We start from the raw sequence: 13,187 nt of genomic DNA, 5'->3' as shown, positions 1-13,187 counted from the left end.
CATAGCATTGTACAAATTTATCTCACTGACAAATTACAGTACATACTATACTAGTACTATGTAAAGAGTTAGGTGTCACACGGTGTCCAGAAAATATGGTGATAGTGTGAGGTGGGCCATGTAATCACTGAGCCTGTGTGTTTTCACTGCTCTCGCACTCCTCCGCTATAAGAATGGAGAAAATTGTAATCTAGTAGTACCTCCTTTCGCCGAAAGCGTCGGACATCCAGTTGTCCTACCACCTCAGTAATAATGATCAATGATCCGTCTAATCACATAGACCCAGCAGTAAGTTTGACGGATGAAGCAACCATCACTCTTGAATCCGCTTCTCCCTTCAACGCAGGCGATAGTGAGAGGTCGTGTCCGCTCTGCCCGGGCATGAATGCGGCACCGATTCTTTGGAGTGGCGCTGACCGTTTCGGGCGGGAAGCGTGCGCGGGCGATGGAGGGGCTTTGGGTGGGCCAGGCTGGTCAGCAGCGGGCGTGGCAGCTGTCCGCCTGTCGCGACCGGACGCCCGGAGAGGATGCACTGACTCTCGCGGCTAAATCATACACTACACACCATCTCTCTGCAGGAGTAGGTCGATGTGTCACTCTCTCTAACACACACATGCTATTAAATACACACACACGCAGGTTCATAGAATAGGAATATCGTGTGAGTGCGAAGCCACAGGAAGTGAGATACAAATGGAGTACGTACAAGAAGAGAAGAGGTGACAAATATTCCATCAAACCTACACTAAGGAGTAGTACTCCCTCCGTCTAGGTGTTAAGTCATCTTACGGAAATCAGATATTCCCAAAATGTTTAGGCGTCATCCATTAACTCCGCATCTCAATCCCCTCCTGGCCTCGTTGATAGCGAGCGTTGTTATTTAGGGAGCGTTTGGATCCTTAGAAAGAACAGCTTATAGCCTAGTCGGGCAAGGTTAGGCATTTGGAACTATTAAAATATGTTAGCTTTTGTGGGCCAGCTAGCTTGGGTGGGCTAGAAAAACCTTGCTAGCTCAGGAGAGCCAGATCGGCTCACTTCCGACGGCAGACTTTGTGTAGTAGTAACATAGACTAGTAACATATGCATGTTACTAGTCAAAGTTACTACCTCGACTGCGCGTCCGAAATTTTAAGGTCGATTGTATTTATGGTCTTGCTTTTATCGCTACAATTGATTGGCATTATGAAAGTTGATTGGGCGAGCAGTAAAAGCTGACTGCATGCAAGGTGTGGGAGACAGAGCTGCATGCAGGCACAAGTTTTTGGGATGCATGCAAGTGTCTAGTTAATGCTGCAGCCTGTGCATGCGCGATTTAGCTGTGCGGTGCTCCCTCTTCCATTGGTCCATGTGATTACCGATGGAAAATAAATTTTGCCTTGATCCTAGTGTTTTGGTCAGGGGGCCTTTTAAACCCGGACAGAGGTAGTACTCACCACTATGACCAGCCTAAGCAATGTAACCAAACGCTCCTTACTCTGCCTTGTTATCTCACCTGGAAACCCAATGCATGGAGCGCAACTACGCGTTGATCAGTCAAGAAATTAAAGTCGGCTTGCATGCGAGTTAATACATGGCCCTGCATGGTAGCTAAAACGGCATCTCTTAGTTGTCTGGATTAATTGTTGCGTTTAGAGACAGAAATCAGGGCTATGATTGGAGGAAGGACCTGTCAAGTTTCTCCTTCTCCTCCAATCTGCTTGAACCTTGGTCCTGCTGCACCTTCTAACGTGACTTATTACAGCTAGATGGAGGGAGTAGTACAAGATACGGTGGCACACTAACGTAGGTCGAATACAAGTGCCCAAAATTGTGTGCATGTTATAATAAGGATTCACTTAAAATAGCACGTGAGCGAACAGAGGGATCAATTAGACATTGTTCACGACTAGTAGCGAGATGTGTGAGGTAAGATACACCGCTGGCTCTTTTAATTTTTCTTATTAATTTGTTTGTTTCACCGTCTTACTGGTGGGACCCAACGTACTATGTGGAGAGAGGTAAGGTGACTAAGGCTGCATTATTTCTATACTACCAACACAGCTTTAAATCCCAAAAGATGTTAGACTAGTCACAATGGATAGTAACATAGACTAGTAACATGAAGTAACTTAGACTAGTAACATGCATATGTTACTAGTCTATGTTACTAACTCTATAGTGGGGAGTAACATTGTGTGGTATCTTGCAACACTTCATTTATTAGATTGTAGACTCATTTTGTATGTGTGATGTTACAGTAACTAGATATGTTACCACATGCCTCTTTTTCCTCATTAATTACTCACCACATCATCTATTTTGCCTAAAGATGTGTGATGTTATCACCTATGTTACTCCCACTATAGATATTCTTACCACCAAAGCCACATGGCACGATTATGATTTAAATCCAAATGACTCCCACGCAAAAAAACACGGCATGCTTGTCACACGAATGCAGGAATGTATAAAAGGTTATTTTCCTCTCGTTGAACATAATGGGAGGGTGGTGTAGCTGGTTAGCCTATTTGCTCATCAAACTTGAGGCATTGGGTTCGATAACTACACTTGAGCATAATTTTGTTTTTGTTCGACTTCTTTCTTCCACCCAATGAGAGGTAGGCCCTGCATGACAGAGAGAGAAAGTGATCAGGGGCGGTGCCAGGAGGATTCTTTGACTAGTCAAAATGGATGGATATGGAGCTATACAATCTTGTAGTGACCATATAATCACCTCATCATGTATACGGTGCAGCCTCAGCGCTTGTTTTCTAGGGTTTGCACTCTTCACACTCTCTCTGCAGTATATATATACACGCTGGAGCCTCAGCATTTGTAGTTGCTCTCTTAACACTCTCTCACCCTCTCCAGATCTAAACAAGATTTTGTTGGCCTCTCTCTCTCCCCTCACTGCTGGTCAAAGAGCCGACGGGATCCGTCTGCCGGGAAGGGAAGGAGGCTTAACGCTATCGCCATCGGTGAGGGAGGGAATCCACTACCGGCGCAGCTGTTCTCTTTCACCCAGCGGCGGCATGGGAGGGCTTCTGACCCATTCTTCTTTGCCACCATACATAGTGTGAGCCGAACGGCCTCCGGTCGCCCACCGAACCACACCGCAAGAACCTTAAGGTATAATTTACTTATTCCACATGCATTGCTCTAGCAGCATGTGGGCTTTTTCCGCTTCTGCACTCGAATCTAGGTGTTGGATCAAACAGGAAAGTAGTGGGGAAAGTTGTATAGCATGAATCTAGGACGTGGTTCAAAGAGGAAAGGAATGGGGGAAAGTAGTGGGGAAAGTTGTATAGCATGAATCTAGGACGTGGTTCAAAAAGGAAAGGAAGGGGGAAAGTAGTGGGGAAAGTTGTATAGCATGAATCTAAGACGTGGTTCAAAGAGGAAAGGAATGGGGGAACATAGTGCGAAAAGTTGTATAGCAGGAATCTAGGATGTGGTTCAAAGAGGAAAGGAAGGGGGAAAGTACAAGTACAGACTGGCTATCCAGCACCTACGTTGGTCGAAAAGGGAAAACAATGACGAACGCAGTGCGCACATCTGTAACAAACTGATCTTTTGTTTTGGGGGACAAGGCTATAGAGTTTGAGCAGGACTAGATTTGTTGCGCTCACATAGGGAAAGGTGTCTAAAGATAACAAAACTGGGACCAACACAAACATGCTCCTTGGTTGTTTGTTCTTTGTTGCAACATACTGTGCATCACCCCTTCATACATTGGTACATGCACATGGTGCTGGTGCATCCACTGTCCCGTGTAACTCTTTAGCTGTTGTTAATCTAAGGCCCTGTTTGGTTAAAAACTCCCTAGTCCCTACTTGCTTTGTTCTAGGGACTAAACATGGACTAGAGGTTATTAAATGACATGCTAAAAGACCATGTTACCCCTAGAAATGAACTAATAGAGACAAGGTGTGATGCGGGGCAGGGGCAACTGTTGGGAAAAGTCCCAAAAAGACTCTCCCTTGGGCTCTTCTTTCTTTAGTCCCAAATGCCCACTTTTAGTCCCTAAAAGTCCCTCCTGTTTGGTTTAGATGGGACTGACACGGAGTTTTTTAGTCCCTACACCAAAATGTCCCTATAAACAAACACCCTCTAATAATGCCGCTTGAAAATTTATGCAATGCCATAGTTAAAAGCAAATTACATGTTTAACGAATTTTATTGTTAATATAATTTCTCTATTAATATTAATCAATGCCACCGTTTGAGAAATGCTACTGTCTTGCTTTCTTTCCCATTTAGATAAGTTAGATGCTTCTTTTTGTTGGCTTCTGTGTCATCCATCATTATTGACCACTAGTTGTTTCCTTTGCACCTCTGTGTAAACAGGCTTATCTACTTCACCTCGTTGCTATTGTGACCTTTTGTTGCATTGCACAAAACACTTTTGTTTTAAGAGTGTTTTGTGTAGTTCAACCAAAATGTCACACCGACAATGTTGCTTGATTGCTTGATCTTAGTGGAACTGCACTAGAGGAGATCTTACTTCCTATCCGTGTTGGCAAATTTGGTTCAGATCTTCTTCTTGTGAGTTGTTTGAATTCCGCGTCATGAGAGGTCAGTACTAGCCTTCTTTCACATGATTGTGCAGTGTGCATTCATATGTTTTGCTACTTGTACGGTAATGTTGCTTGATTTTAGTGAACTGCACAAATGGAGAAAAGACTTCCAATCTGTATGTGCACTGTAATATCCCATTGAGGTAAGATAAGGATATTTCACAACTGTTGGCATGTATTTTGCCACTTTCATCAGAAAAATAATGTTGTTGTTTAGTGCTATACTTGTGCCCCCTAATTGACATGCCAAATCTTCCATTGAGGGCGAAGCTTGTCTGTTATTGAACCAAGTGATGAAGAGCAAGAACAAGCGGAAGAAAAACAAAAATCAACTCCCGGTGCTGTATTGAAGCACTGGAACTGTGATGACACAAGTAATGATATAGTTTTGCATCTTAATTTATTGCTATGACTGGAACGAGCAATTGTTCTACCACTGATTTGATGCCACTCTTAATGTAATATGTAATTATCTCTAGTTGTGCAAACAGGGATCTTCTTTGAAGATACCATATATTTTAGTGGAACTGCACAAGATGTTGGAAACATTAAACTAATTGAGGAGTATATAGTAAGCATGGCAACCATAGTAGATAGCAACGGATGGTTCCGGAGAAGTGCTTGATCTATATGCTCTACACAGTAAGCCTCCTGAAAAAGGTTGGTACTCGCCCACGGATTTCATCCATATGATTGAGCTTTGTCATCTCTATTGGTGTTGTGCTATTGTTTAGATATTGTCATGAGAAAGTGGTATTGTCCTTGAGAAGTGCTTCATCTGTGTTGTTTTAAAAATTTCCTTTCCTTTTTTTGAGCAAACAATGATGCTAGCATTTAGTTGTCCTCTTGTCTTTGCACAACAGGATCATCCTACCTAAAGAAGAATATGGAGTACGTGAAGTGACTAGTTCCGATTATGCCAGGATGAAGAAGCCATGTCTATCTTCTCATCAGAAGGAACAGTTGAAGGATGGTTACATTACTCCCCACAAGACCAAACTAACTTCAGCTCAGAAGAACTGACAGATCTCCATTTTGTTGCTGTGATGCGCAAGTACAATGTTGTTCTAGGATTCTTTCCGGTGAGTTCCATTTTTTTTAAAGTGTGCTCTACATGGACCATGTAGGTGCCTGTTTAAGCGGTCAATTCATAGTATAGTTTGCTTTATACTAATCATTTTTTTGTATTTGTGCAAACTAGGGTGCTCAGCTTGATTTCAATGGGAACTCCACAAAATGTTCATGAATACACCGAATCATTCATTTGCAACACAAGAAAGGAGGTGCCGATAATTTCAAGGTGTTGCAACATATAAGGGCGAAATCATACAAGATAGGTGCAAATTTGGTTGATTTTGGTGGAACTGCACAAAAACAACAACTGGTTTATTTAGCACGAGGTGCCATGTCAATGTCTGAACTGATGGCAAACCCTGTCCATTCCACAATCATAGGCATTTGATATTTTGGAACAGGAAAGCCTTGTCAAAGTTTGCTCATTGATGTACGCAAAACAACAAGCATTTGACATTTTGGAATGGGACAACCTTGTCAAATTTTGCTCGTTGATGTTAGAAAGAAGACATGCGTTTGATATTTTCGAATGGGACGCCCTTTGCTGTAAGCAGCGTCGATCGATTTTTCTTTATTCTTTAGTTGTGAAGTAAATATTGGCTCTGACATCTGAATCACTGAGATGCATAATCATCAATTGTTTTGAATGTTCTCTATGAATTGTCAGGCATGTGTGTTCGATTGCAATGTACAGGAACGCTAAAAAGCTGCTCAAACCCTTTGTACTCCCTCTGTTCCTTTTTACTTCGCACATTGTGAAAGTTCATACTTTTTTCTGTAAGATTGGTCAAAGTAGAGATACTTTGACTGTAGAGAAAACTTGTATGCATACAAAAAAGGACCAGAGGGAGAACATGTGAAACTGCTACAAACAAGGTGATCACCCTGGGAATAATGCTAGTACGTATTGTTTTGCATGTTCATCCAGTGATACAAGAATTCGAACTAATCAAACTAAATTCATTCATACACGGTCAAATTTCATATAAACATGCCGGATTTCATTACATTTCATACATTCTTCAACTAAAAAGGGGTGCGCTGGAGGTATAATTAATTAACCGAAACTACCCACATGTGTCCGGCTGAGCCAAACAGAAGCTTCTTCTCCAGCAGATTGAGCTTCCATGACTTAACTGCAGGTGCAGTTGCATAACTGACATGTGGCCCAGATGCCTATTGGACCCACGTGTCAGTCAGCCAACTGCACCAGCAGTTAAGTAGAAGCAGCGTCCTTCTCCAACATAGATCTTCGACTCCACGTAGCCACCAAGAAGCTAATCGGCCGTCAATGGTCAACCCGCCTAGCTTGGCTTCAACCGGAGGGTAGCAGCGGTGGCCTTACTTGGACCCGAGAGGTGGCGACCTACCGTGTTCTATTCTTTCTCGTTTTCTATGTGGCGTGGCCTTGTTGGCAGCGGGGCGGGGCGACGGAGTCGGTGATGTCCTCTGTCTCGTTGCCGGTGGGGCGGCTCCTCGGCGGAGCGAGGGAAATCCTCCCCCTCGTTGCCGACAGGGTGGGGCCTCGGCTAAGTCGGCAATGTCATCTGCCTTGTTATTGGCGAGGCGGGGCCTCGGCGGAGTAGGGCCTTCGCCTCGGTGCCGGCGGGGCAGAGCCTTGGCGGAGCCGGCGATGTCCTCTGTCTCATTGCCGGTGGGGCGGCACCTCGGCAAAGCGGGGGAAGTCCTCCCCCTCATTGCTGGTAGGGTGGGGCCTCGGCTGAGCCGGCAATGTCCTCTGCCTCGTTGTTGGCGGGGCGGGGCCTCGGCGGAGTAGGGCCTAAGCCTCGGTGCCGGCGGGGCGGGGCCTCCGCGGAGCCGGCGGTGTTCTCTGCCTCGTTGTTGGCACCGCGGGGCCTCGGCGGAGCAGGGCCTCATCGACGCCAGAAGAGCGGGGACTCGTCGGAGCCGGCATTGTCCTCTGCCTCATCCTCGATCTCGCCAAACAGCACCTCGCCCGCTTCATTGCCCTCTTTGTAGGCGGTCGCAGCCTCCGCCACCCGCATGCGGTACCGCCAGCGCTCGAGGCGGCCCTTGCAGGCAGAGTGGTACGAGTCGAGCAGCGCCTCCTGCTCCGCCCGCTCTGCAGTGATCTGCTCCTCCACCTGCAGGTGCTCCTGGAGGAGATGGTGGTTGTAGGCGGTGTCAACCTGCACCTCCCGGAACTGCTCCTAACGCTTCTGCCTCACCGTGTCCATGTATTGGGCACGGGCCTCACCGATGGTCATGGTACAATGCACCGGCGAGGATGGAGTGGAGGAGGGGGTTGGCGCCGGATCATCGACTACCACGTTCTCCATTGGGACATCGTCGTCCTCTGGTTGCCAGTTGGCCAGCCAGTCGGCAACAATGGTTGCCATCTCCTTGTGGTCCATCGTCCCCCCGTCCTGAAGAGCACTTGAGCGCGAGGAAGCCATGGTTGGCAGTAGTGGTGTGGACAGGAGAAAGGGAACAGAGGCGGATGACTGCAGCTATGGCCAGTGCAGCAGTTTATATAGCAATGGTGGGTGACGGAGGGACGGACGTGTGGCGCCAGAGTAGCCACCTCGGTAACCGCATATTATTAATGTGGGCGGCAAACGGACGGACGGGCAACACTTGTATCGTTTGTAGGCAGAGCAATCGCCTGCACCGGGAAGCGGGGCAGGTGGCGCTGATCATTTCGGGCAGAAAGCACGCGCGAGCGAGGGAGGCGGTCTGGATGGGCCAGGGCAGTCAGACTCGTGCTTGGCAGCGGGTCGATCCAGCAACCGGACATGCTGGCTCGCCAGCGAGCTCTCCGAGCTGAGCGATGACAATCAGACGATGGACGTAGCTTCCGACTAGGACCCGGCGCCACTGTCCAAGCCGGTTCATGTCGTGTTCACCATAGAGCAGGTGCGGCCGCACTTCGACGCCCTAATGTCGGAAGAGCTACCAGCGCCGGAGGACCTATGCTGCAACCTCCGTCACCTCAACAAGCACTGGTGAACAAGAGAACGACAATGCCGTTGCGGACATGTGGCCCTATGATCCTGGCTTCCCGAATGAGCAGCGGGCGCTGTATCATACCATCCGTAGGGCCCGCGAGGCCCTCTCCATTGTCCTTCGAGTTGTTGCGCTGGTCGTGGCGCCGCCGTCTCGCGTTGTCAACATGATCAACGACATGAGGAATGAGGAGATGACTTCACTTGGAGAGGATGACAGTGGGGACCCACCAGGGCCATAGCCGCACGTACGCAAGTGCCTCCTTATTATATACAACTGTAATTGTTTTTGCTTCCTCCTGGTTTCCTAGCATTACGGTCCCACACAATTTTTAACCTATGTAGTCAATAAACGAGAGAATTGCACACGGAGCAGCCGACAGCTGGGACCAAGCAGCTAGAGCAGTATTTGTTTTATTTAGGTGTGAGCACTGCAAAGTTTTTCTTGAGTGATGTTTTCGTTGTTGTTCAGAGGAGAGCGGGGTATTAAGTGGGCGGGCTGTGGCCCGTCTAGCCCGGGCGAGATATCCAGCCCAGATATTAATTTTTTTCAAGCTGAAAATGGCTAGCCCAGTTATACTTTTTTTAGGAATACCCAGGCAAGGTCAACTTGTTATTCTCCGCCCCGCTGGGCTGCAAATCTTTCCTACGAGGGATGAATTAGGCTTAACAAGAAAATGAGCTTTAAAAATAATAAATGGGATGTAATTATAAAAGCTGGGCAATAACTATAAAAATGCACCAAACACGTAATTACTTTATAAAATATTATTTTTGGATTTTGAAAATTTTAATTTCATTAATTGTTGCGCGCACAATGTTTCATTGGATTTTTATGTAATACAAATTTATATTGAAATTGTATTTAATCTAACTAGAAATTTCAGGATAAAAATATTTCGGATCCCATCAAAATGTGGGAAATTTTATTGAATTCTGTTTTGAATGGTTGGTTGAAATTATTAATCATTGTCCTAGCTAGAAAACGGGTTGTACTTTTAACAAACTGTAAATGGGCTATAGTAAATTCCATTAGAATTCAAAAATGGGTTGTACATTCTTACAAATCTCAAATGGGCTATAAGTTCTCTGCCACACACTTGTGGGCCTACTAAGTTGATGCGTCCCCTAAAAAAAATTAAGTTGACGCGTATGCAAGGCTTTGTCAACTTATATTCAACACACGGTTCTAGCAGCAGTGGTCGTTGGATGTCCATCCAACGGATGTCGTGCTTCTTCTTCAATCTCAGATATTCTAGCTTCACCCACCCAAAAAATGATTCCTCCCCCTGACATCTGGGGCGCACTGTTTAGGAAGCTAACCTATGGGCCTACTAAGTCGATGCATACCAAGGGCTTTGTCAACTTAGTCAATATAAACGATTATAGCTGCAGTGACCGTACGATGTCCATCCAACGGCCATCGTGCTTCTTCAACCTCTCGTCTTCTTGCTCCAACCGCCCAAAGAAGCGTCGGTCGTGTCGCCTGCTCCTGCCTCCCATGGCCGGCTGTGCTGCAGCGGAGGCCTCACCGCCCCCTACTACTCCCGCTGGCCAGGCCATCCCTCTACTCACCCACACCCCCTGTTATTCTGCAGCGACGGCAGCCTCACACCGCAGTCGAACCAGTGAACCCTCATACTCCTCTCCACGTGGGCATTCACTGTCGCGTCTTCCCCGGCTCCGCGTCGTCCCTTTCCTAGGCCTCGCCATCGTCCACCGCCTTGGTGCTCTCGGCGTGATGTGGTCAATGTGGTGAACGACGGACTTCCATTAGAAGAGTATTGTATGTGGAGAAGCTGGCAACTGGGTCCACGGTCGCAGCAAGGAAGTGCCTCCTTATTACACGGAAAATAATGATTCCTCCACCTGACAACAGGGACCCATCGGACGGGCCACCGTATTTCACGAAAAAACATTTCCCCCTGACTGCTGGGACCTACCAGCTACATCTTCGCATGCAAGGAAGTGCGTCCATATTACGGGCAAAAAAAATGATTCGCCCACTGACTGCTGGGACCCACCAGCTACATTTTCGCACGCAAGGAAGTGCCTGACAGTCGGGACCCACTTGGTTGAAGCGTACGTAGCGTTGTCATTCTGGCCGTGAACGTGTATGTACATACTGGTCAATGTAGAGGCGCGCACGTGTCGTAGTAGAGGCGCGCATGTAGCATGTACACGTACGTACAGCAGCCATGGTGCAAGAAAGTAAATATGGCCACGTACGTACATACGGGCGGGGTCTTGAACGCCTACTCACGCATACATACGGCCAGGGCTCGTGTACATGGCTGGGTCAAAACGGGGAAACTGCATCATCGTCATGTTCATGGGGAGGCAACCGGCTGGGTCGGAACAGAATGCGGCGTCGTGTTCATCAGGGGGGCTTGGACGGAACAACCTATGGAAATGAGGCCTGGCGTACCGCAGAACGGAGGAAACGGCCGTGTGTTCGACCGTCCAAGGTCGAAACAGGATCCTGTTCGTCGGGAGGGGTCTGGCATACCGCAAAACGGAGGAAACGAACTTCTGTTGGACCTCCTACGGTCGAAACGGGGTCATGTTGATCGGGAGGGGTGTGGCATACCGCAAAACATAGGAAATGGACTTGTGTTGGAGTGCTACGGTCGAAACAGGGGTCTTGTTCATCGGTAGGGGTGTGACGTACCGCAAAACGGGACTCCACGGGATACTGTTCATCTCCACCGTCGACCTCCTCCAGCCTCCACGGGCTACTGTTCATCCATCGTCGACCTCCTCCAGCCTCCACCTATGACTGTTCATCCACGGGCTCCTATTCATCAAGCCTCCACCACGCGCTCCTCCACCGGCTACTGTTCAACCAACCCACTCCACGGGGTCCTGTTCAACCACCCCTCCACGGGCTACTGTTCATCTAGGCCTCCATCGGCTACTGTTCAACCAGCCCTCCACCGGCTACTGTTCAACCTTCCCTCCATGGGTTCCTATTATTCTAGCCCTCTAAGGGGTCCTGTTCATCCACACCCAACCGGCTTGATCGATCGGGGTCCTGTTCATCCAGCAGCAACACCACGGGGGCCTGTTCATCCAACCCCCCACTATGAACTGTTCATCCAACCCCCCCATCAACGCTCACTGTTCATCAAGGGAAGGAGGTAGCAGGTTCGATCAGCTTTAGTTAGCAGCAGTAGCGAATGAAGGAATCGCTCGATCGGGTTCAGTTAACAGCCATCGATTGATCGCTCGGGTTCAGTAACGTGTAGCCTGCAGTGCAATCACTCGGGTTCAATTAGGCAACGCCTCACTCGGGTTCAGTTAGAGCCCAACGCCTCGCACCCACGTGCGTACGTGTACGAGAGAAACGTGCATCGCTCGGCCCCTGACCACCCACCGTAACCGGGAACTCCCTGATATTTTCCTCGCCCTCGCTTCTACCACGGTTCTTTCCGTCATGCACGGCCCAAAGAATGTCATGCAGCTGCGTCTCCGGCCCGGGACGAAAAGCCCATTTTCTGTCATGATTTTTTATCATAGAAGTAGGAGCCCACCACATCTATGATGATACCGGGTTTTGTCACAATTGCCATCATAGAAGTGTCATAAGTATGACAGAAATAATTTTGTTCGGTCCAAAATGTCACGAATGTGTCCTTTTTTGTAGTGACGTCTCACGCCCTTGCAAGCCCACCCACGCCCGCCTCATGATCAAGGACTACCACGGCGTTTGTGCTCGGGTCCATCCATGTAGCGTTGCTAAACCCAAGAGGGTGAACTCTGGCTCACAGGCCAGTTCCCGTGTACGTCACCTCCCATGGCCCTTGGTGCCTTGTTCTCCCACGAACTAATCACGGGCGGACGAGTGAGGGCGCGCGACCCGGTGCCTCGTCACCATGGGAGCCGCGTGCCGGTTGTCTTTCTTCAGGACCTTTGCATGAGAAGACTAGGCATGGCGTCTGTGCTCGGGTCCGTCCATGTACCATCGATAAACCCAACGGCTGAGCTTTGTCTGGAGGGCCGGCCCCGTTCACGTCACCTCCTGGGGTCATTGGTGTTTGGCCTTCTCATGCAATAACCTCAGGAGATTCACTCGGCGCAGGTTACCTAACCATCTTGCAAGACTGTCACAAGTGTTCCTAATCAAATTCAGGCGCAACCCGCCTTGAGGTAGGGCCTCGTGAGTCCCGCGCTGGCTCATGAGTGCCCATACACACCTCCTCTAGCCCTGTCGTGCAAGCCACGTGTCAGGGCGGGGCTGTACATGCCCCGGGGGTTCTCCACAGAGGGAGACCCCACCCACATACCAGTGGAAGCACCATGCTCCGTGCTGGCAGTCGACACTGCCGAGGAGCGACTATGCCCGTGCAAGAACGGAAGCGCCATGCTCCGCGCTGGTGTTAAACAACTAAGGGCGGCTTCACCAAGTTGTAACAACCTCAGGGAGCCTCCGTGCTCAATGTCTAGCCTCACCGCGCTGATTTCCCTCAGGAGAGTAGCACGAGGGGACTGGGCATGGGAGCTATGCTCAGGTCACGCCTGGCATACGCCACCCTACTAGGTCCCACGGACCTGGTCGTCACGCACCCCTCCTGAGCGAGAGCTCAGTGAG

This window comes from Triticum dicoccoides, chromosome 2B, assembly GCF_002162155.2.
Source record: "Triticum dicoccoides isolate Atlit2015 ecotype Zavitan chromosome 2B, WEW_v2.0, whole genome shotgun sequence".
In the NCBI taxonomy this organism is placed as follows: domain Eukaryota; kingdom Viridiplantae; phylum Streptophyta; class Magnoliopsida; order Poales; family Poaceae; genus Triticum; species Triticum dicoccoides.
This window is presented reverse-complemented; position numbering follows the sequence as displayed.